Below are 26,923 nucleotides of genomic sequence, written 5' to 3'. Positions count from 1 at the left end.
AAAGATTGGCACACCCAGTTGACTTATCCTCTTTGGGCTTATCAAACAAGTGTGCACATAGCTACAGGTACTACCCCCTACAATCTTGTCTATGGTGCTGATGCTATTATGCATTTAGAGTTAGAGATTTCATCACTGAGAATTTCTATTAAGGGTATAGTCAATGATGATTTTTTGTCGAGAACAACGTCTTCAACAACTTGAAATGCTTGATGAATGATGTAGAAACTCTCTTGAGCATAATCAAGCATATCATAAATCCTTGCAGTGAAGTTTCAATGATAAGGTTATTTAATGTTCCTTCTCAGTGGGTGACCTTGTGCTCTATGAGAATAAGTGTAACATGAATGCTTCACCTAAAGAAAGAGGAAAGTTTAACCCGAATTGGCTTGGACCATATATCATCACTGAGGTCTATGGATCAGGTGCCTAGAAAATAGTAGATGTGGAAGGTACACCTCTTCAAGAGCCCATAAATGCTATGAACCTTTATAGATACTATGCCTAATCTACTTCTTGCTCTTCTTTTCCTTTCATTTATTCTTCAAAATTGTATGATATGATAGCATGTCTTCATTAAAGCATGTAGTATTAAATTATTAACATTTGATATATATTGCTTCATTCTTGATAAACATGTTTTAAATTCTTGGTTGTCTTGAATTCATGGTGTAATTTTTTAGGAATTTGCATTCTTATGTGTCGATATATCATGCAATTTTCCTTCATGTATTTAGAGTTAGGATACATCATGTTTCATTGAATTAAACCCTTAATTAGATCACATTAGTTATGTTGTCCTTATCTTAAAACACATTTATTTACATCATCAATTTTGTATTTAATTAAGTACTTAGTTATTTGATTAGATCCCACATGTATCAATTTAATCATGAGGTATTGAGAAATCAATCGCATGAGTATTAAATTACACACACACACACACACACACACACACACACAATCTATGGCTGGTGACTACCCAAGTGCTTGGGTCCCTATTGTGGTGTTCTCATGGGTGTATAATGGGATGAGGACCATAAGTCACTCCTAGATGAGCTCCTTCAATCTCGATCCATGACTATACCTCGATACATGGCTGACTTTGCCAGGGACTCCGCTAGCTCATGATGTAGTCTCTCCCCCTCTTCTCGCCTAATCTCTAGCTCTATTCGAACTAAGTTGAATAGATCATTATGTCATCCAACACTCCTCTAAGGTCTATGCATGATCTATAAAGAATGAGGTATGCATGAAATAGCGACGATGTCAGATAGGGTCTATTGGATAAGGGACTGCCAATCTTGTACTCTGACTACAGAAGAGGGAATAAAAAATAAAATCACGTATACATCACAATGAAAATTCTAAATAAATTCAATTAAATAAAAATACCTTTACTCAGATCTCCCACCTACCAGTGTGGATCATGTGTCATGGTCATCATTGATCGAGAGCCACTGCCCTCTCCATGCTTATAGTGTCTCTATACCCTAATAGGTGGTGATGTCGGATATGATCATCATAGACTCATGGTTGGTATTTTGAGATCATCTCCCTCTCCTTTAGCTGGCACTACAAGTGGATTGAGGGCTATGGTGTCGTCTTCAAAGTGATGGGGAATCTCCTCCTCCTCCCCTTCTCTCTCCTCCTCCTACTCTCTCTCCTCCTCCTTCTATCTCTCCTCTTCTTGATCTCATTTCTTTTCCTCTCCCCCTTCCTCTAGGTCATCATCCTCATCATCCCCACCTTGATCTCCCTCCCAACCAATATGTCCATCTCCTCCTCCCTCCTCCTCCTCATCATCATCTCTATGTTGTTGTTCTCCCCCCACCTCTCTCTCATCCTTGTTATCCGATGTGTCTCCATCACTTAGGTCCTTGGATGTCTCGTGACCCTTGCTAGCTAATCACCTCCATGGCCCAAGATTATCCCTCAGATAGTCTAAAGGAAAAATGGCTCCAATGAAAGTCCTCTCCCAGAATGTGATATAGTTGTGGTGAGCTCCCATATCATTATCAAAAGGCACCATGGCATCTCATTCTGAATCATCTAAATCTGTCATCTCAATCTCATCACTGCAAGGCCTAGGAACTGCAACTGGCCTCGCCATCACCAGAGAGTGGCATATAAAAACTGGCACATCTACTGGAACACCCTTATCTATCCCAAATTGTCACCTGACTCACTCAAAACAAAATGGTTCTATGATGTGGCTATAGCACCTCTCCAAGAAGTGATTGCTCTACATAAGCCAAAGCTACCTATGTTAGCCTGTCTATGTGGTCATCTGTCGGTATGGCCTCCATGTGATGACATCTAATCTCAATATATCAATCACAATCCTCCAATGCAATAAGTCACCATTCTACCATGGTCTGGTGAGCGGGTATGCATATACTCTAGGGTCATTTGAGCTAATATCAACTTGTAATCATGCTGTCCTACTACACGTGATATAGTTGAACATACAAACCTAGAGAAGGGTGCATGTTATCAAGCTACATCCATCACCATACATATAATCTCCTAAGTAATGGTAGAGATGGGCCAACATGCTCCATCCCCAAGAGAACATTGTACACCACTCCATCGCTTAGATAGTATAAGTGAGATCGCCATGCATATGACTACCTCATCCATCTGTGCATATGGCTAGCCTCACTATGGCTATCATGAGTCTCCTCACAAGTGGAATGGTGCCAGTAGGATGTAGTAACCACTGAATCAGGATCCATCCTCTAGTATCATTGGACATGACTCACCCAATGCAGTACCATTGTTCTCTCCTAAAATTAGATGAGCTGCAACTTGTATGATACCTCACTATGTGTCCTCTAATGGAAAGCCTCAGTATGCGGTACACTTCCTCAAGTTTCACCATCATCTCCCCCACTGGTAGAAAAAATTTGGAGGTATCTATATCCCATCTCTCCATGAGTGCCACAAGAATCACTAGATGGAACTTCATGGATGACATGTTGTAGATGTACCACAACCCTACTACCTTAAGAAAATCTCTGTCATCCTGAGACAATCATGGAATCTAACTCTATAGAATTTGATATGTATGACCAATAGTGTCCTCTCACATATAGGGTAGTCTCTGCAAAATTCAACCAGTCAACAATCAATATCATCCTCTTATTCGCATCGAAAAACCTGATCCTATGCTAACCCATGGTCACTGTTGGTTAACAAATTTGCCTCTCTCTAATTTTTTTATAATGACTCATGCATACCCTTGCTCAAAAGAAAAATAAACCAATAGTTGGGTGAACTGATTATTGGTTTACTCTTTGCATATGGGTGTAGCTCCTTGTATGATATTCAATTAATTTTTTATGCAAAGTAATCACGATGAAATGCACTTTTAACTAGAAAGTGATAAAGGCTTTTCACATCCATTTGTCAACACAATATGAATGATACGAAACAGTTATTCATAATGTAAAGCCCACAAACTTGAACTTCAAATATTTCACCCTTGTAAAACTAACTTTACAAAGTGTGCTCAGTGTATTATGGGCTCTGATCAAGACTCACTCATGCCTCAAAGGACAAGGGGGATCAGAACATACAAACAAACAACAAACAACTAATTTCATTTATCAAATTAATTCATAGACACATAATAAGTAGATAATCAAAGAAGTAAAATAGTTTGCACACAAACATATATCCCAACATAGATTTGTTCTTTCATTCAAACACATAGATTTGAAGGTTGTGCAAAATATATCATTTCATTCACAGATAAAATGTCTTCACTGAAAAATTCCAAAAGAAAACTAAGTCTGCTAATCCAATTCAAAAAAATTTGGACCCACATAAAAGCTTTCTTAATTACATAAATAGCCTTCAAGCTCATAGTTTTTTTGAAATAACCAGATTTCATTTATTTTAACTCTATCCTAGAGTTAAAGAAACTATCTTGTTTAAAATTGAATAAAACTTAAATGCCCAAGAGTCATGGACAAAATGACAACTCATTGATAACCCGATCAAGATTCCAACATGGTAGAGGAAACAACTGGTTTATCTTCAGGGAAAATTTTTAGAAACCCCCCCCTTGGACAAGGTGTAAAAACCTGGCGAAAGTTGTATAATTCCCAAGGAAAATTTTAATTTTATGGGAAAATTTTTGCGGTTTACAGAGAAAAATAATAATCTCCATTGGCAAATTAGCCATGATCACTCAAAGTTTGTGAAAAAATCTTGGCAAATTCTAATTTTTTTAAAACCCCAAAAATATTTGCATGGGCAAATTGTAATGTTTTTAAAACTAGTAAAATATTTGCATTGGCAATTTAAACCTATTTAAAAACCATTAAAAAAAAATATTGGCCATTTCAACCTATTTTCAAACCATAAAAATAAAAATATTGGTGATTTCAAACTATTTTCAAACCATTAAATTAAAAATATTGGTGATTTCAAGATATTAACTTTAAGTCATTAAAACACGTGGCACATAGTCATCATCTCTCTACCTGGAAGACTGCCCATTAGGCCATCTTGCGACCTAGCAACAAGCCCTTAAGACTCTCTCTATCTCCAACTTGCAAGATAAAAATGCTAAGCCTTCGTCACCTCGAGATCTAGTGACTAAGGGAAACTGAACTGCCACTCGCCAATTCTCGACCACAAAATGTTAAGTCCTCGTCACCGCGACGACTTGGAGATAGTGGTAACTTTAACCCTTGTCGCATACTCGCCAACATAAAATTGTTTATCTCTTAACTGCTAGCACTTTATTCACAAGCTTGTAGCTTGATCAGGTCTTTAGACATTTAACTTTGCGAGTTGGCGATAACCATTAAACCTAACCACAAACTATCTAGTCACTAGCTCATGACCTATAAATGCTAACATTAAACAAACATGAGAGCTAGCGACAACTATATGAAATGAGTTACTCGCTAACTCTTGTGGCTATAATGTATGACATCAGACCAGCTCAAGACCTCACGACCAAAGCAATTTCACTAACAATCTCTAGCTCGCTAACATAAAATGCTAACACCCAAAAAGATAGAGACCTCGCGATGTAAACCCAAACCAACTTGTCACCAGCTCGCGACTTGATCACATCTTCAGACATTTTACCTCACAAGCTGGCGATAACCATAAAACTTAACCACAAACTATCTAGTCGCTAGCTCACAACCTAAAATTTTTAAGGCTTGGATGCTGACTCATTCCTGAGGAACTAGTTTGAAGGTTTCTCCTAAGTTGAGGTTGATTAGACAAGCGAGGACGACGGTTTTAGATGCATAAAAGGATTGGATAGCTTCTGAGTTAGAGATGGGAGATCATAGATTTCTTTGAGAAATAAGAGCTCAGGTTTCTTGTTGTGAGAGATTCTTAAGCATAATTTATCCAATCAAGGAGGAATAAAATTAGAACAAAATCATTCACAATAGATGAGCCTTCGCAGGATGCAGTGGATTTGATAGGCATGATGATGACTTCTAGAGTCTATAGTCATGTTGAAAACCACCAAAATGATGATTTTTCACGTGAATGAGCATCACCAAATGAAGTGTGAAAATGTTATAAATACAATGGAGTGGTGACTTAATTGGTAGAAGAGAAAATAAACCTTTTTCATTTTCTGAGAGTGGTTTTTTTCCTCAGAAAGGAAGATGATGTTTGAGTAGGATCATGCATGGAGTTGTTGTGTGCTCTATGATATCGGATGGGTGTTTTTTTGTTTTCTTCTATGTGAGTTTGTTTATTGTCAGAGGGGTTGTGAAAGTGAGAAGGATTGTCAGAGGGGTGTGAAAGCCTTTTCTTGTTAAGAAGGGCCAAGAATGGCACATCCTCTGCTTCTACTTTTCCATAGGATGGCAAGGGGTTTGAAGAAAGAGCCTGCAAAGGAATGAAAGAAGTATTTGTTTGGATGGGGAGTGGCAGCCAGTCATCTTTGTGATGAGATGGAAGTTGTGACCCCTCCCAAATAGATTTCATTTACCCTAAAGCTCTTGTTTCCACTTTCCCTGATCGTGGGCATGAAGGCTCGAGCTCCTCTTTCCATTTTCTCTGTTCCTGGGCATGAAGGCTTCCTCCTCTATTTGGAAATGATCTGTTGGATAGAATGTAACATCTCACATTCCATCTGAAATGAAGGCATCAGGGTGATAATGGCATGACTCAAGCAGTTTTGCAAGTTGTATAGTCATTGGGGCTCCTTTTCTGCTTCTAGTAGTGATTCTAGACTCTAGGTGAAGGGAGAAAGTTGTATACTATATAGTCATTTACAGAGAAAATGAAAAGCATTTAGTGTCAAGCTTTGTGCAGGTTCTTGAAGGAGTTATATATAAATTTATTTTGTGTATAATTCTATCTCTTTCAAATGATCAGAATCATGAGATTTAACTTTTTTCATTTGTTGCATTGTTATGGTGTATGTAATTTTTCATTTAATGCTTCCTAATCCTATTATGCCCAGGAATGCAAATTTTCTGTTAGTCTGGAATCATATTAAGGATTTACCTCATTGTAATTGGTGGGCGGATTATAGATAGTCATAAAACACCTCCATATATATTACATAAACATCCATAGCATATAAAATCATAAGAGTATTAAGAATGAAATTATTAAACACCACAATAGATAGGAATACAACATAATTAGTAAAACATCAAGACAACAGACTAGTGCCTTATCCTAGGGCATAGAGTCACTTTAAATTTACAATTCAAGACATCTTGATAATAAAATTCAATAAGATTCATTTGCAGATAAATAGGAATGAAATTATGAATAATGCCATTACATACACAACCCAATTTCATATGTAAATTGAAAAACCCTTGACCATTCAATTCACAGTGAAAACATAAATTCAACACAAAGACAATTATGTGAAGATCTCAAACTGCAAATGATATTGATATTACATTCATAATGATATCAGAAAGTAAATTCACAACGCGATTAAACTATAGTCTATGCACTTATCAAATTCTTGAACAATTGAGCTCTAATAAATATGTAAGAGTTTTCAAGTTCAACATCAATAAAAGTGGCCAAATGGCCATCCCTCTCTACCAATCAAAAAGAAAAAGTGGCCATCCCTCTCAAATTAATCTTGGAATCCTTTTATAAGATGAGGATTCAACAAGATTAGGATTACTATGAGGAATCTTGGGTAGCAACCTCAACTTGAGATTTCTTCTTTGGCTTTAGCATGGCTTGCCACCTGTCCACCTCTTTGTCTGTTGGCTAGCTGAATGCCTTTACCTCTTCCAAATTTGCAACTAAATTTGTCCATCTTGCATCTGTAACTGCCCTGGACTCAACAATAAACTTTGCATGGTCAACCTCAACCTTGAACAGTGAATCAAGCATACCATTAAGAAAATCAGCATCAACCTATTCATTTACATGCTTGATTATTTCTTCTTGCTCCAGAATCAAATCAAATTCACTGGTCCAATTAGAAACTAATTTCAAATCTCCATTACTACCATAAATTGAAGGCACCAATTTACTATAACCTTCCCCAAATGTATGCAATTTTTCATTTATACGCACGTCCTTCCCTGTGAAAAATGCATAAGCTGCATTCATTACCTCCACCATGTCTTTAGTGTCACTGATCTTGGGAGGGAACTCATCACTATAAATCATTGCAGTATCTAGCTTATCCATTAATCTACTTCTTCCTAACCAAACATTAAACAAAGGTCCAAGAAAAGTGACAATCTCAGAGGATGTTTTACTTGCCTCTTTCAAAGAAATGTGCAAATCATGCACTACCATCAATTTTCCTTTCAATACATTAATCCTGTGTTTTAGAATTCCTGACACAACAGAGATAGCCTTGCATTTTGTTCCTTTTCAAGGTTTTGAATTTTCCCTGTGTATTCCTCCATTTTCGCTGTCACATTAGCTGGTATTTCTTGTACTTGTTTTGTAATCTATATTGGAGGGGGCTCATTTGCAATTTTTTATTTCAACTCCACTAACTCTTCCTCTAGAGTGCCCTTCCTCATCAGTATCACTTCATATTTTTTAGACAATGCAATCAATTGGGTATATGTTTTTGTGTATCTTCTTGACAAATCATTTGTTTTTGATAGATTCATGAAAGAAACTTGAGTAAAAAAAGAGGCAATCTCTATGTCAGTTGTGTTTTGCAAGTTCCAGATCACTTTGTCAGCTTTCATTTCTACTTGGATATTTTGAAGGTGGGGCTTTTGAGTGGAAGGGGCCAAAGACCAAGTAACAAGTGTCTTTGACTTATGATTAAATCCTGGTCCTCTTATTACATCTCCAATTTCAAATTCAATTTTGAACATTGGGTCCTCTTGCTTCCTAATATGATCAATAATAAAAGTAGACTGGATATCCCAGTTAGGAATCATAATCATACTAGTACTCTTAAACAATTGTCTTGCCTGTTCCATAGATATTTGCTCCCTGTCAGGATCATATTCCTATAGTGCCTTGATGATCTCCTGTTTCTTTTCTTCATTTGCTTCCTTTATGATAAGATTTTGTCTTAATTGTTTTTGTTTCAATCTTGACAAAAAACTTTTAAATTCATCTGACTTAATAAAGTCATCATCTTTCATGAACTCATTTGACAACATCACATGCTCATCAAAGCCTTGAACAAGGGCTTCATTTGTTTCTCCCTATTCTTCATTCTGCCCTACTTCTCTGAGATGTGTCCTTATTTGATGAAAGTATTGTCCTTGTTCTGTAACAATTGCTCTAGCAGAGTCTCTCCTCACAATTGTACCGACCTCATTGGTTTTTTCTTTCTTTGCAGCTGGGGTAGATTGAACTTCATCCCCACTCTCTACATCATCAATAGACACACTAAGTGGCCTCTTTCAATATGAAGAATGTCCATCTTGGGGGTCTTACTACTGAGTAGCCACTTCTGAATCTAGAATTTGAGGCATTTGTTCCATTAGAGTTTCATATAAACTCAACATTTTGTTAATCCTCTCCAAGTATGGGCTATCAGGGAAAAAACCTCAGAAACTAGGGTCAGCAACCTTCAATTCTACTTCAACTCTCATCAATTTTTTCCATTTTCTTCTCATTTCTTGTACTTCATCTTTTCTCGGCAAATTTCTAACCACATCTTCATCATCCAATGGTTCATGGTCCTTTATTGTGGCCCAAGGTGTCATTTTTGGCATTGCAACTTTAATAAATTGTTCTGGATCATAGAATCTAGACACAACGTTAACCAACCTATACTGTTTAAGGAAATTGTTTACTTGATCAAAGCAACTCCTACCAATGGTAAAATCAGACACAACCCAAAGCCTAGGAAGAAGAGAACCCTTCCTATGTTTATCAAGGTATTCTTTTTCAACTAGGGTCAATTGCCAGATAAACTCCATAAAAGCAATCCTAATTGGAACAAATTTTGGTAAAATATGGGGAGGCTAAGGACACCCATAGACTCTAATCACAAAAAAGTTATGAAAAAAATAAAAGTCTCCCTAGTTATGTGAAATAGACTAGTTTGCAACAAACTGGTAAGGTCTCAAAACTCTCCTAACATCAATTGACAATCATTCCCTAATTATTCCTAGCATTTCCATAATTGGCAAAACAATTCAATTTTCAAAGAAAAGGAAAGAAGAATGGGGAGAACTATAGTCCCAAACCTGGGTCCATCTTTGTATTGGCATTAAAACACTGAATTCTTCTTTAAAAAGCTCCAATTCTTTATCCACGAACTCAACATTATATAACAAGATTAAATGCATCAGCAATGAATAATGCTTGAATGTAGGGCTAGGTGCACCACTCCAAATTTCAACTAGAGCATTATGAATGTGTTCAACCACATAACCCACATAATCATAATCTTGGTTAACATTTGGGTGTTGAATGTCCATAACCATCATCAGTAATTCAATTGACACTGTTGAATCTCCATCAAAACCCAACACTCTGCATAATCCATAGATTGTACAATGCATATAATGGTGGAAAGGTGTGATGTCAAATGATGGTTCGATACTCTCTGGAATTATAACCGGCTTCCTATTCACCCTAGGCATGCATCTGGGGATTGCATGCTTCTTGATAACACCTTTATATTTTTCATAATCCTTTGCAATCTACTCCAAATCTATATCTGTACATGCAGCACCAGTAATCTGGAAAGCTTCAACAAAGCTAGCTCTGTTAATTGAAACTAGGGAAGATTGGTTCTTTCTTCTGATTACCCTAGATACTGGGCAATAGCATTTGACCAACTCTTTGATCAAATCCACATCAACATACACATCTGGCACATTTAACTTTGCCATATTAAAATCCCAAGGGTTTGACATTGGGACACCCTTAACCCTATTATTCCATAAATAATTAAATAGAGCAGAACCAGTCATATTAGGCATGGTAGGGTTTCTGCATTGGCTCCATAAATCTCTCCATGCCAAATTATTTGTATTCAAAGCAACGGAAGTCCCTGGCATCAAATCTACAAATTCTTCTTTGTATTTCTTAACAATCGTTTCCTCAGTGGCATTGGCCTTGGAACCTCTAGGTCATCCTGCTCCACTTGTCGTGGGCTTGGGCTTGGGCTTGGAACCTCTAGTACCACTGATCACCTAGCTCATTTTAGCTGCAGGAGAAAAATTAACCAATTTTCTACAATTTTCTCACACCCAACACTCTGAATTCTCCAACATTGTTGCAGAGCTCAATTCACTGGATTACCTTGAAGATAGAATGCACTAATGCAATTATACAAAACCTTGGCTCGATCATGCAATTTATGGTATTTTCTATTTGGGCGTCGTCGCTTCTCTCAAGTATCAAGTCCCATTAATTGCTACACTCGCATGAACTAGCTACTGTGGCATTAATTCGAACTTTAAACTGAAGTACTCGAGTGAAATTTTAGTTCATGCCCTTCTATTTGATTGGCGATTGGCATTCAAAACTTTTACAAAACCCAGCAAACAAGTCCACATGTTAGTGAGTTAGCGACAATGCTACCAAATCCTCTTAATCGCAAGCTCACAACCCCTTTTATGATTCCTCAAAGAATCTTGGGAGTGAGCGATCTGTTGATCTAACAAAACAACTTATTTCATCGCAAGCTCACAAATAGAAACTTAACTTGACTTAAACCCTTCTAATCCTGCAACAACAAGACACTTAACCGCCGTCGCATGCTCACAACACTTTTTGACTTAAGACTTACAAACCTGCGAGCATGCGATGACCACAAAATCAGACCAAAACTTACCTATCACCAGATCACAACTTAAAATGCTAAACAAATTGAAAACCTACGAGCAAGCAACTTAACCGCAGCACATGATAGCAAATTAAAATGACTTAACCGCGAACACCTCGTGACCTTGCGATAACATAAAATCACATCGAGTCACAACCTCGCAACATAAAATGGTATTTGGGCACCATCACTTCTCTCAAGTCTCATTAACTACCACACTTGCATGAACTAGCTAGTGTGGCATTAATTCAATTAAACTGATAGAATGCATTAATGCAATTATACAAATGTCAAAATCTCAGCTTGATCATGCAATTTATGGTATTTGGGCACCATCACTTCTCTCAAGTCTCATTAATTGGCACACTTGCATGAACTAACTACTGTGGCATTTGATTGGCGATTTCCATTCAAAACTTTTATAGAACCCGACAAACAAGTCCACTTGTCAATCCCCATCTTTAATCGCACACTCTCAACCAGTTATAACAATTAGGAAAGGAACCAATGAGTTAGCGACAATGCTACCAAATCCTCTTAATTGCAAGCTCGCAACCCCTTTTATGAATCCTCAAAGAATCTCATGAGTGAGAAACAACCATTGATCTTCATCAAGCCCTTTAGTCGTAACCTCACAACAACATTTGTAATAGTCTTTCTTTATCTGCAAGCTGGCGACCACTGCAAATCTAACAAAATAACTTATTTCATTGCAAGCTTGCAACTCAAAACTTAAATTGACTTAAACCCTTGCAATCCTACAACAACAAGGCACTTAACCACCATCGCATGCTCACAACACTTTTTGACTTAAGACTCATAAACCCGCGAGCATGCGATGACCATAAAATCAGACCAAAACTTACCTGTCACCAGATCGCAACTTAAAATGCTAAACAACTTCAAAACCTGTGAGCAAGTGATGAAACCAACTAAGCTGTGATACCAACTACATCACATAATCACAAATTAAAATGACTTAACCATGAACACCTCGCGACCGTGCGACAACATAAAATCACACCCAGTCGCAACCTCGCAACATAAAATTGTCAAGTGCAAAACATCTTGCGAGGTAGCGACAACTAAAATCTCCTAGTACTCGCAAGCTCGTGACTTAAACTAACTTGATGATAAAGCACCTGCGAGCTAGCGATAACCATAAAATCTGAAAACTATTTATTGATGTCTTATGTTAATTACCGTCATAAATAGGCATGAGCAGTGGCACAAAGACCTTTAATGACTTAGTACTTACTCACTAATTCTCACGGCTAATGGCTATAATGCATGGCATCAAACCAATTCAAGACCTTGTGACCAAAGTGATTTCATTAACAATCTCCACCTCGCTAACATAAAATGCTAACACTAAAAAAACTAGAGACTTCACGATTTAAACCCAAACCAACAGGTCCAACACTCGCTAACTTGCCACTTAAATTGTTAAACATGAAATTTATTTGCGAGTTAGAGATGAAACATTAAACATGTCTGACCAACCGTTTGACCACACTTGATGTTGACATGGACAAATAAATAGAGGACAACTCATATTTTCAATGCACGACAACTTCTGTTTACTAGCCAACTAAGACAAAAAGCAAACACAAAACCCTAATCGCTATGAACATCATTTTAAGCATTTAATGTAGAACAGTAGAAAGGTTCTAGCAGTAACAGTTATGCAATATGAATAATTTTTTGGATCTTGTGACACAAATTGTTGCATTTCATGTTCAGCATAATGTGGAACCAAATACCAATTTACTAATAATTCAATTGTTTAGTAATAATTCAAATTCATAATTAAAAATATGAAATAAGTATCCGTTCTACTTCTGATTGACAAATTCAAGGAATACAATATAAAAAATCATCAATGACAACTATAGTATTGCAATTTTGCAAATTGAAATTATAATATGACTCAATAACTATAGTATAATTATAAATACCTATAAACTAACTGCTAATTCACTTCAGTGACTCAGTCCAACTGTCCGAGGCTTCTATATCCCAAATGGACTCAAGATCCAAAAACAAACTAGTACTAATAGGTTCATCTTCATTCTGATTCAGATCTTCAAAAATGTCTTTGTCTTCATGTTGACTTTGAGTCTACGATCCATCATATTCATTTGTCTCAACACTAGCACTAGCAGTAGCACCACCAGCTTTTAAAGTGCTACACACCCCTCGTCTTTCATGCATGGAATTCCAGATTGCCAGTGCCCTATCATATTTAAAATCTCTAACATTATACTAGGTTAAAAACAACCTCAAGAAAGTTTCCAAATTCTTGTCTAATTTGTTTCTAATCTTTGATTTCAAAAGCTCTAATGCACTAAAAACTCTCTCATCTTCCACCGACCGACCCTAATATCATTGTTTGACATAAATTAGTAAGTTTCAAATATTCTGGTATTGCAATACACAATGCTTCACTTTGATCTATCCTTTTCCAAAGCCTTGTGATTGATCCAGGTTCAAATGGATTCTCCAAGTTAACCAATTGTTGTTTCATAACCAATGCAAACTATTTACAATGTTTTCTAAGATGATCTAAATTTAAAATTCCTTCTATTGGTTGTCCATTGCAATATGTATCTTTTGAAAATGTCAATATCAATTCCTCTAGTTTTTTATGAAACATCTTTGCTTCATTTGGATTATCTCCAATTGAATGCCAAAATTGAGGATACACACAACCCATGGCTTCAAGTATTTCTTCTCAAGGGAATCTTTCATGAATCTCAGTTGAAAGTTCATATGCAATAGACATCAAATTATCACTAACAGATTTAACAATCCTGTCAAAATCTTCCTTTTTAACTGGTAGTGCTCTGCCTCGCTTGCCCTTCTTAGATTGGTGCATTGGTATCTGAAATCCTTTTACAAAGACACATAACTCATTTTTTGTATTGAAATGTAAAAAAATTTCAGCATGATTCAAATCTGTAATTATTTGCCAACTAAAAAAAATTTGGGCTTCGCCCTGTTAGATCTGAATTTAGACCATCCAGGCTCAAGCATGTCATTTTAAGTAGAGTACTATACTCATTGATATACATAGTTTTGTCTTGGGCTTTCTTAACAAGTTTGTTCATTGAATCCAGCATGGGAGAAGACTAGCTAAATTTAATAGAGTCTCTATATCACTTAGTTTATGTAAGAGATCAGGAGCTTTGTCTACTGTGAGGCATTGCTCATACATTAGTTTGATCAAGGATTGATATTCTGTTAGAACTCATTCCGCTGGTCCATGCAAGGAGATCCATCTGGTGTCAACATCCCTGAGAATCTTGTTTCCTCTTGTTACTCCCTCAACAAAAATCTGAAATTCTTCAAAATGTTTAGGACTTCGATAGAAGTATGAGTGGAGCTCGTGGACCAGATCTTCAACTTTTGACACTAAAGGGAAATTTCTTACAATTGTATATGCTAAATTGATTCGATGGGCCATGCAGTGTATGCCAACCATGTATGGTGCAATACTAGTTTGTAATCTTGCGCAAAGACCAGTCCTTTGACCTTGCATTACTACAGCTCCATTAGCTCCAACACGCACCAACTTCTTGGCAATTGTTAAGTCATCCATATCAGCAATTTCATTCAAAGCTTTCTTAACTTCCAAATAAAAATTTTCTATTGTTGAATTGCCCCTCATTTTAGAAACATAGAGTAGATGAGCTCAACAGATGTGTTCTTTTACAATATACACATGCATACAAACCCAAGCAGTGTTATCTACCGTAGTAACTTCATCTATGGATAATGAAATGAAATTTGACTCTTTTACACTCTCTTGTAAATTTTGCTTTTCCACCTCAGTGAGACAGTTTGCCATTTCCCATCCAGCGTTTATTGACCAATGTGACATAGGATAGTGAGGAACATTCAAAAAAGATAATAAATTACTAAATTCTAGGAAATCTTTCATAGGATGCCCTCTCGACATAATATGAAAAACAACACTCATCTGAATAGTCTTTGCCAGGTTTGCATCTTTTGCTACATGTTCAAGCCCAACCTTGATTGTATTTACAAATCCACTATTACGAATTAGTGTTGTTTTGTGGTTATGCTCTTCATATTTCATGGCATACTTAACATGAAGACATTCTTCCTTTGATTTCCATCTTACTACTCTTGTTTCCTTTCCGTCTATGATCTATTTTCATAAACCTTACCAATATTCTTTTTTATGGTGTCAAGCTTTAGCTGCATCTTCTTCTCTCTTTTAGTTTTCTAGCTACAAATCTTACACCTGCATTTTGTTGGTTGTTCATCATTGTTTGGGACCGGTTCAATGAATGGGTATTTTGCTACCCAATCAATCTTAAAACTCCTTGTCATCTCCCACTCTCGCCCCAATTTTACTTTCCTTTTTCTTTTCTTCCTACCAACATCATCTTTAGTAATAGCATTTGCATCCGAGTGAATTATCTCATTGTGTGTATCCCTTAGAACATCTTCTACCGTGTTGGTATTGTCATCCTCATTTGATGCATTTAACTCAATGACAATCCCACCTTGTGGTGGTGGTGAGCTACTGTGAATGGGTTCTACAACTATAGAGGTTGATGGACCAGAACCTTTGCCAATTCCAAAAAAAGACTTTATGGTACTATCTTTAAGTTTAAGTTTTTGGCATTTTGATGGCCTCCCAATCCCTTCAGTTTCACGACCCTGAGGAGTCTTACCCTTGTCTAACATCCCAATCCCTTCACCAGCCTGAGGAGTCTCACCCATGTCTGACTGTGACATCTTGAGTCTTGACCTCTCACTACGAATTAAAAGTTAAAACTAATACTATCAAGTATGAAGAAATGAGTACTCACCTTTATGCCTTCTCAATTCTCTGAATCAGGAATCGGGAATGAATGCCTGGGCCTATGTTGCAGGATTGTAACTCTGGCCCTCCGCCCTACAATGAACTTTGACTTTCCAACTCAATTTGCAGAATGCGAATTGAGACTTGAGACTCTGAGAGCTCCCAATTTACTAATCAGACACAAACAAATTGTAAGAAAGAGTGTAAGAAATAGTGTATTTATAGCAATCCATTATTGCATTTTTGGGGAATTGCGCGGGGCCCGAGCGTTGCAATTGACAATAAACATTTAATTTAATTGCATTTTTGGTGAATTGCATAGGCGTGCAATGAATATTTAATTTAAGTGGGGCGGAATGGGTCCTCAAATGCTTATAATGTTTTAATTGATATTGGCGAATTTGGCTGACGCATGCAATGAACATTTAATTTACCATTGGCGAATTAGGTCCTAGGTACGTGGTCATTTTACTATTGCTGGTGAATAGTGGAGGTGATCTAATACCCACATCCGAGTGATTCTAGGAAAATATTACGGTCATGCACATCGATGGTGTGTGGTCAATGGCGAAACCATATGACAAATATTTGCATTGTTCTTTAAAATTTCGGGCGATTTGACCACGATTGTGCCCCTCACTATTCGCATGGAATTCACCAATTGGCGAAGATTTGCCACTAAAAAACTCTTTGTTTATCTTGTTTTTCTTTAGTGCCACGTATATTTCACCACTCCAAGTGTGTCATTGAGAAGTTGAGGATGACCTGATAAGCAGGAGCCCAATATGTAGAGTGTGTTGTTTCTAGACTTCTTTATCAATGTTTACTTGCATGACTTTTATTTTATGTGCTTCCAGATGATCAAAGAAAACTGTTAACATTGACTCAATCCTAGCCACCTTGGAGAAGTCATCCGCAATTAGAGATTGTTTCTTTAACAAGCTACACTCTCTCCTTGAAATTTTTTACCATGTTTGTTGCATGCTCGATTGTTTGTTCATCATCTTTCAAGAGTTGTATATCAATGAATTTCAAATCTTTTTGCATCGTATCAATGAGCTCTTTCAATTCTTTTAATAATTTGATGGATTCTTTGTGACCTTGTTTGATGATTGTGTTTCTCCATTCAATGCTTTTCTTTGATACATACAGTACATTATCATCCAAGTTATCCACAGGCTTCTCGGGAAGAAATTTCATGATCTCAATTTTTTGTATATCACTCATTTGTGCTAAAATGCTACCCATTTATTTTTTTCTTTTTCCCATGCCATAGCTTCTAACTCCAACACTTTACTCATGGCTATAGCATTCTCATAAACCTTGATTAAGCTAGTAATGTAATTTGTGCCTTGCTCCACTATGGAGTCAAGCCATTCATCAAAAATCTCATCTATCATACAACTTCTTTGAACTTGATCGAATAGCTTCTGGTTTACTGGTGATTTAGGATCACAAGACAATGACAACTACAACAGAGGCTGAGGACTTGGGTGATGTAGGGCTATGATTTATTCTACCATTTGTTTAACAACCTATTTCAATTCCCACTTTTCCTTCCCATCCTTCCAGGTTGTGGATAGCATTCTTTTGGTGGAAGATTCCAAATGTTTGGTATTCACAACTCTAGAAGCAACTCCTAGATCAATTTTCTCAACAAAACAATATTTTTCAGTGGCATTTTGTGGGTCTTTATCTAAGATAGGCTTTTCCACTTCTACTACCTAGTGCCCTGTGCCATCATCAACCTCCATCATAGCCTCTGTTTTAATCATTTTGGGTTTGGATATTTTTTAAAGACATTTACTAACCATATATTCCATGGGAATGGTAATAGGAACCACACTACATTTCTTGCCAATAGAAGCTCCAAGCCATTGAGAAACACTAGAAGATTCTCTGGGTAGAGGTGTCTGATAATCAGGTAGATCAAAAATGCTCATGGTGCTCATTGGGTCTAGATTTTCTTCAGATTCTTTCTCTCCATATGCATCCTGAACTCAAGGATTATTTGACACTTTCTCATCCATGGCCACCTACATTTCCTCACTCGAATCTAGGTCCACAACAATCTGGTCCACTGGTGGTTCCTGGTTTCTCCTTCTACTCCTAGAACGAGTGATTCAAACCGCTGAGGACCTCAATGGGGATTTCTTTGACCTCTTGGTTTTAACTTCTCCAAATTTTGGCGTTGTGGCACCTACAATATGAAAAATTACATTAGAGGAGGAAGTGGGAATTTGTGATGCAGCATAAAGTGGATTAACTATTATCTCCTTAGGAGTAATGATTGGCTCCTTTCTAAATTTGCGGTCCCTTAACAATGACTATGTTCTCCTTATAACATTGAAGGACTTGTCCTGGATACATTCTTCTTCTCTCCTGTCCCAATCAATTTCAAGGATGGGTTTCCCTTGAACCTTTACATTAAATTCAGGGTCAAACACATCTTCCCCCTCTTCTTCTTGTATTACTACCACATTTATTGACAATCTCATTGTAACAATCTGATGCAAAGTGAACCTTGACCACAATCTCCTTTTAACTTCAAATTCATCACAACAATTTTTGCAATAGTCTTCTAGTTGGGGTTCATGAAAGAAATTTGTATCAAAATTTAAATGTTCCACGACATAGCCTCTACTATCAAACTTACATCAGGCAACCTAGGGCTGTAAATTCAGTTTATTGAACTCTAATTCTAATTTCAAATTATCAGAAATAGATTTGCAACTATAATATCCAAGTTCAATTGGGAAGGCTACTCCAAATTTACTCTTCACCCCTAACATTTTATCAATGTGGGCAAGATGTCTACAAACTTCAATAAGTATATAGCTATTGAGGACATACCTGGGCAATTTGAATGGTTCACCTTCAAATTCCACTACTCTGATGTAGGTAAATCTCAGAAATTGGATAAAGTAGCTTCCACATATGTTGACTAGCTCCATGGCTTCAGATGAAATTCTCTTGTTTGTGTCTCCCTACAGTTCAAAGATAAGTTTGCGTACGAAAACATCATTCCATCTTGTAACATTTTCAACATATCTTTGTTGTTGCAGGTGTGGATAATAATCATAAACCTTCATGCCATCCACCCTTGGCTCATGATGTAACCCTTGCCACTCTCTGATACAAGCCAGAGTATAAAATAGATATGAAGACATGTAAAAACTAAACATTCCAACAAAATTACTCAAACCCTCATGAAGCCTTTCAACAATAACCTATGCCCAGTCAAGATATTTTTCACCAGCCAACAATACCTGAATGTCAAAATACATCCAGTCCTCCCAATAGAAAGCATGTGAAATACCTTTGAGTTAGTTTAACAAAATCACAATATCGCGCACCTCCATTATGAAATGCTCTCTTGTAAGAGGTTTGGGTAATCAAGAACCCCCTTTCTGAACTTTTAGGAGCCAATTATTGGCAATGACACTCTTGTAGGTGCTTTTCTTCTCAAATAATTGTCAAAGAAGAATGCATATGAAGTACCAATGGACCAATCTTCATACTAATCCTCATGAGGAATTCCAATTGCGGCCAATATTGTTTCCCTGTTGATTTTTACTAACAATTCACCATTGCAAGTCCTAATTAACCTATTGTTGGAATCGTACGTGTTCATACATGCTATCACAAATTTTGGGCAAGGGGTGGCATTTGGGATTCTAGCAACTTCAATCAAGCCACTTTTAATAATTCTTTCCATCATTGAGTTAGCCTCGGGGATTCTAGCTCTTTCAAAAAAAATTGCTATGTTAGCTTGGGCTAAAGAAGTGTCTCCCAGTTGTAGAAGTGCACTGACTCATCATGATGTGTGACCAAGCTTTGGAAGAGTCAGCCTCATGATGGCCACTTTTGCATTCATGAAATAATTTCTAGAAAGGACAAAATTCTATTCCAAAACAAAGAATTTTACTATACCAACTTTTTGAGCTAGTAACACAGTAGAGAAGAAATCATCAAAACTCACATGTTGCCACCTTCAAATCTATGTAACCCTCAAAAGTATGGAGCTAAAATTACCTTTGATGCCCTTTGCTTTTGTAACTATAACAACCACTAATTTCACAATTGGAGAACTTATATATTAAGAGGCAGAAAAACTAAACTATACCTATGCATGCCTCATAATAATTCCTTCAAGCGTGTGAGATATCCCATGATTTGATGGGATTCTGACAACTTTCTTTATTAAATATCAACTCCACACAAACAGCTTGAGTTTTCATGATTTCTTTCCATAATTAGAATTCTATAAGATGATATGCTCAGAATATTCCTTTTGCCATGCCACCTTTTCTTTAATAATGTCATCGAAGCCAACTTGAAATGAACTTTTGAACCATGAACCATTTATCAAGAAGTTCAATGGTTCAAGTTCAACATGAGAGAACAAAAGGACTACCACCTTGTAGCTCAACACAACTAAACTAGGAATGAGGGAACACTTTAGACAAATATAAAGGAGGACCGTGAACTTTGAACCTTGGACTGCATTAAGAATGGTTCAAAGGTTCAAGTTCAAAGCTGACTTAACACATTGACGCTCACTCGCTTAACAACAAAACAAATCCATGACACACACAAATGTAGTGATTGAACCTTGAACCTTAAACCAAGACACAGGTTCAACACACAAGTTCATTGGGACAAAAAAAGTGAATCGTAAAGAAAAAGGTACATAGCCAAGGATGGATCAAGCCGAATGGGGGAGGCAACATTAATGACACTTTATTTTTCTCAAGACAAAGAATTTAACTATCGACAAAATAATGGTGTAACATCACCTTTGTCTAGGGACCGAGACTGAGAAGGATAAGGAATGGAACCTAGAATCTCTAGTTATGAATGCAAGTGAAGAAGGACAAAGATCTGACCACAATAAACCACACAACAAGAAAACCAACAGCACACCAAAAACCTATTTATAAAGAAGAAGGAAACCTGGTTATAACTGATACAACTTTAAATCCTGCCCATTGTAAGACAAGGGTAGTGAAGTTCCATTAGGGTATTCAATTTTAAGTGAGTTATGGATTAATACCTGTTTAATCATGAATGGTCCTTTCCATAGAGAATCAAATTTCCCATGAGCTCCTTTTGGTTCACTATGTTTGTCCTAGAGTAGGACTTGATGTCCTAGCATAAACTATCATGGTCTAGCTCTGTGGTCAAACATTTTCTTTACCTTGGCCTAATGTGTAGTGATGTGATCCACTAACTCTTGCCTCTCTTCCTCATTTTTTGAAAGGTACATAATTCTCTTTTCTAGAGCACTTTGGAAGAATTCATCTTCTATCACTTTCTGAAACCTAGCAGCTGATAACTTTAGGGGTAAGGACAATTTAGCTTCTACTCCATATACCAATTCAAATGATGTCATACCTATGGCCCTTTTAGGTTAGTTCCTCCCTACCCACAGTGCTTCATATAGTCTTTTATGCCAATCCTTTGCATTCTCAACCACCAATTTTTGCATTATAGAGATCACATTCTTATTGCTAGATTCAGCCTGGCCATTTCCTTGCAGATAGTTATCATAAGAATGAGATAAGAGGATTCCATGATCATAACAAAACATGTTGAGTTCTTTAGAAGAGAAATTTGGGGTATTATCAGTCACAATCTTTCGGGGTACACCAAACCTAGTCAAGATGTTCTCTTTTAGGAAGTTATAAATAATTTATGAAGTAGTCTTCTTGACGAGGACTGCTTCTACCCACTTCATAAAATAATTTGTAGCTATGAGGATATGAGTATGACTAGAACTTGACGAGGGATTCAATGGACCAACAAAATCTAAACCCCATTGTTTAAAGGGTTCATCTATGATCACCGACCTTAATGGTAATGCGGCTAATTGGGGTCTTCTTGAGAACAACTTACATTTCTCTCAGCCTACAACCCACTTATATGCATCTTTAAACATACTTGTTGAATAGTAACAACTCCTAAGGATTTTGAAAGTTTTTATGGTAGATGAATAGTGTCCTCCACATGCCTCATTATGAAAAGCTTGTAAAAGCTTCTCTTGTTGCTCCTTGTCAACACACCTTAAGAATGACCAATCCAAGCCTTTTTTATATGGCATCATCCACAATCACATATTTGGATATTTTCTATCTAATATTTCTCTTTTATTTTGCACTTAAGTTCTCAAGACATTCTCCATATGTCAGGTAATGAGCCACATCAGTGAACCATTCATCTTGCAAGCTGACAAATAAAGCTAGTGGCAGTTTTTCTTCTTCCTCCTTGTTTTCAGCTATTAAACAACATAATCCTTGCCCCCGAACTAACTTGGTTGGTCTAATATCCATTCAAATTATTGAACCTTTGAAACCCAGGTTGCTCTATTATTCATTCCCACCTCCTATTGAGTCAATATACTTTTCACAATGGGGTATGGCACAAAGACAATTGAATGGGAATGCATTATACAATACCTAAAATGCTTGATAGCTTTAACAACCACAAAGGCCTATGTTTGACTAATGAGTATTTCAATTCATTCTTTTTTAGCAGAACACTCATGAACACAATAGGGACTTCTTCATTCAATTCATTCTTTTGCAGAAGATTGCCAGACATTGTGTGTTTTGAAGCATAACAATACATGATAAAATCTCTCTTAAAATCAAGATTTATTAGTGTTGGAGCATGAGAAATTGCTTCCCTTACCTCTTCAAAGGCACTTTTTCTTCTTCCTTCCATTTCAAAATCTTCTTTTCACTCATCATCCCTACAATGTGTTTGGTAATTTCAGAAAAGTCTGGCACAAACCTTCTAAGAAAACTTACTTGCCCACAGAATGATTTGACACCACTTTTGTCTAACATCAAACTTAACTGCTCGATAGATTTTACCTGATCAAGGTCAATTTTAATACCATCTTGTGAAACTATAGGACCTAATAGCTTTCCCTCTGTAACACAGAAAACTGACTTCTTTGGGTTGAGGGAAATACCGTGATCTCTGCATCTTTGTAGCACATTCTCCAAATCTCTTAGGTGATTTTTTCTTTTAGAGAAAACTGTCAAATCATCCAGATAGATACCTATGATCTTACCACGAAGATGATCGAATGAGAGATTCATCTCCCTTTGGAAAGTTGTTCCCACATTTATTAGGCCAAATGGCATACGATTGTAGGCGAAAGTTCCCCAAGCTGTTGTAAAGGCTGTTTTATGTTGGTCCTCTTCTGCTATACTTATCTGGTTATAACTGGATAAACCATCAAGCATCAACATCATTTATAATCTAGCAACAATTTTGAGAATATGATCCATCACTGGCAATGGGTATTTATCTTTCAAACTGGCTTGATTCAAGTTTTGAAAATCCACACAGATCCTTGTTTCTCCATTTTTATTATGAATCGGAACAATACTAGCCACCCATGTAGAATGGTGAATATGATAAATAATCCTTGCCTGAAGCATCTTGTCTATTTCTTTGAAAATAGCATATGCGACCTTGGGATTGTAATTTCTCAATTTTGGTCTAAAAGGAGCCACTCCGAGCTTGAGAGGAATATAATGTTGAAACTGAACATTTCTAAAGTCTTTCAAATCTTCATAAGACCAGGAAAAACCATCCAAAAAAATCTATAACAGTTTAATAAAAAAATGTCTTTCCTTAGGGGTGCAACACTTGCCTAAATTGACCATCTTTGGGTTATTTTCATCCCCTCTATTAATCTTTTCATATTCTCCTGATGTATTAGCATTTTGAGAGTTATTTTCTTTGACATACCTGTCACTGCGATCAAAGAGACATTCTAAGGATACCAGGCCTTTTGGAATTCAATTTCCCTTCAACTGAAAAACTTCCTTTTTAGAAACTCCCCCTGTATCTAGACAAAAATCATTACATTCATTCTCAGACCCTTCAAAGAAAGAACAGGGAAACATTTCACCATTTTGCAAGAACTTATCGATGTGTTTGTCATTTCCAAACACTTGCTAGAAATCTGAATTATTAGGTACATTAGGGTGATATACTAATTGAATCCTGTAAACATCTACGCAAAAATCTAGACATGGGAGTAATAATGATGCTAACACTGCCAAAGAATCTGCATGGGAATTTTGATCTCTACGAATGGCTTCAATTGAGAAAGCATCAAAATATTCAATCTCATCCTAGACTCTATTTTTTTAATGTCTAAGCCTTTCATTCTTTACCGAGAAGAGCTTTCGTACCTGATTAACAATCAATTCTGCATTGCCTTTGGCACTCAACAATTTGATTCCTCTTTTTCTAGCCTTCTCAATTCCTAACAGCAATGCCTCATATTTTGCAGTATTATTAGTGTTTTTAAATTCTAATTTGAATGAAAAAGGATTTTTTTCACCTTGTGGAAAAATGAGCACCACTCTAGCACCAGATCCAATCGATGCACAACTCCCATCAAACTCCATTACCCACAAGCTTGCAACAGGATCTACTACATCTTCTGGTGTCCCTTTCTTATCATCAGAGAAGAGCAAATAATTGCCAAAATCACATTCTTGATACAATATTTTAGATTTTGGGTCATCAAAGGGAAAAAATCTATATTTGGATTTTGGTTCAGGTTGAAGAGAAATTTTTTTCTTACCAATGGGAATTATTTCCTCAGACCAATCCATTTTAATCTCTTGTCCCAAATCCTTACAAAAAGTCCTTCTTAGCAACATTCCATAACTTGCGAGAATATCATCAACCAAAATAGTCAACTTCACTATTTTGTTAGGATGTATTGCCAGAACAACTTGCACATCTTTGATTTTACCTAGCAAAGGAATTTTCTTTGAGTCCATTAAATAACATTTACCAAATGTTTTAGTGAGTGAAACACCTAATGCTTTAGCAATTGCAGAAGGCATAATATTATTGGAGGCTCCCGAATCAATGTGCAATTATTAAGTTTATATCCATTGATAAATAAAGACACATAAAATTGCTCAGGCCATTGATCAGGTACTAATGGTAGTTCAATTGGTTCATTAGATAATGCCTTTAGAGAAGTACTAGACACCTCTATAGATTTGGTATCCTTTTCATCCTATGAGGACTCAAGATTAATCAATGATATCTTAGTGAATTGCAACTGAGAAGTTTCCCCCTGCACATATTTAATTAGCTTTTTTAACTCTTTAGGATTCAACCTAAGGTATTTAACAAGATAAATTTTAATTTTAGATGCCTTACAAAATTCAACAATATCAAAAGAAGTATCAGGGTCAGAACTCTTCAACAATTGAACTTCTAGAACTCTTGAACCATTCTCTAAATTTCAGTTCATAGGTTCTTTACCTTTAGCTACGGTTTCAGGAAAAGTAGTGGTACCTATGTTTTTAGATTGACATTGATTTCTAGTGAGGATGGCACAAGAGGGGTCTCCAAGGGTCACCAATATATCATCTCCTCTGTCTGAATCCAATTCATACTCTAGGAAGTGTATTCCAAAATCACCAGGTTGCCCATGGACTTCTTCTTCCAGACCAAGTTCACTTATGACTTCTCTTGTATCTATTATTTGTGCATGTCGCACCATCTCTAGACAAGAACTATCATCATGATCATCAGTCAAATGGAAAACTCACATATTTCCCTTAGGTGGTGGAGCTTCAATTTCTAGTCTTTGTTCAGCTGGAGGCAATTGTAAATATTTATTCCTAGTTCCCATAGGCTAATTAGTAATCCTCCTTGGTATGTCTTGATAAGGTTGTGGGTAAGATATACTAGCATTAGGTAACTATCTTTTGAGTGTTATTACATCATTCATCAACCTTTCAATTATAGGGTCTGAGGAGGTAGAGGGTTGCGCATTAGCCACTTGCACTTCCTTTTTCCATTTTCTCAGAGTAATTAAGTCATCTTATAACTCAACAACAAGTGTTTTGACATCATTCAGAGTTGCAACTCTTTGCCTTTGAATAAAGAAACTTACCTCTGAAGGCATAGAGTTTATGAAGAAACATTTCAAGTTATCATCTGAAGGTTTTTGATTTGCATGAATTTTATGGACAATTTTATCAAATCTAGCCACAAAATATCTCATAGATTTAGGGATCTATTTTTTTAATTGAGCTAAGTGGGCCAAAAGGAAATGTTCATCTTCTGCAACCTTGAACCTAGCCTCAAACCTAGTTTTCAAATCTTTCTAGTTTGTTATTACACTATTCGGTAAATGGTAAAACTAATTTGTAGCTGCCTCAGTTATTGTCTGCACAAACAACCTTACTGCCACATCTTCATGTTTGCCGGCTATTACACCACATGCAACATTAAATGTATTTAAATTTTCATCGATTGTGACCTTCCCATCACCAATAAACTTAGGCAAATGATCCCTCACTCTTTTGGGTAAAGCATTCAAATTTAGACCAAGATTTAATGAACCTACTACGGGTCCCCAAGGATTGTTGACTACCATTGGAAGAATGATATTAAGGGGTGTTGGATTGATTACACTGGGTAAGGTTGTTGGCTTGATGATGATTTAAATGTATTCATCACTTGTTATCATTGATGAAACACTCTCACACACACATGATTATATTGATACTAGTGTAACTTCAATTGTTTACACTGCTAACCGGTATGTTAGAGGTTTGTCTCTTACTAGTCCTTTGTGTCAAGTGGTATGTGCATAAGAGACAACCTATGGTTATAGTGATTCAGCATCCAGATGAAGATCAAGATAGAGATCAAGTGGAGACTCAAGGACAACGATTTATATGTTTTATTCAAACTAGTACTGATTGTTCCAACCGATATTTGTTGATTTTTGTGATGAGGTACCGACACCGACTACTTGGTGGTCATTTTTGTGATGAGTTATGGTCACTTGT

The sequence above is a fragment of the Cryptomeria japonica genome, chromosome 8 (genome assembly GCF_030272615.1).
Source record: "Cryptomeria japonica chromosome 8, Sugi_1.0, whole genome shotgun sequence".
Taxonomy (NCBI): domain Eukaryota; kingdom Viridiplantae; phylum Streptophyta; class Pinopsida; order Cupressales; family Cupressaceae; genus Cryptomeria; species Cryptomeria japonica.
The sequence above is the reverse complement of the archived record's forward strand: the minus strand, read 5'-3'. Positions refer to the sequence as shown.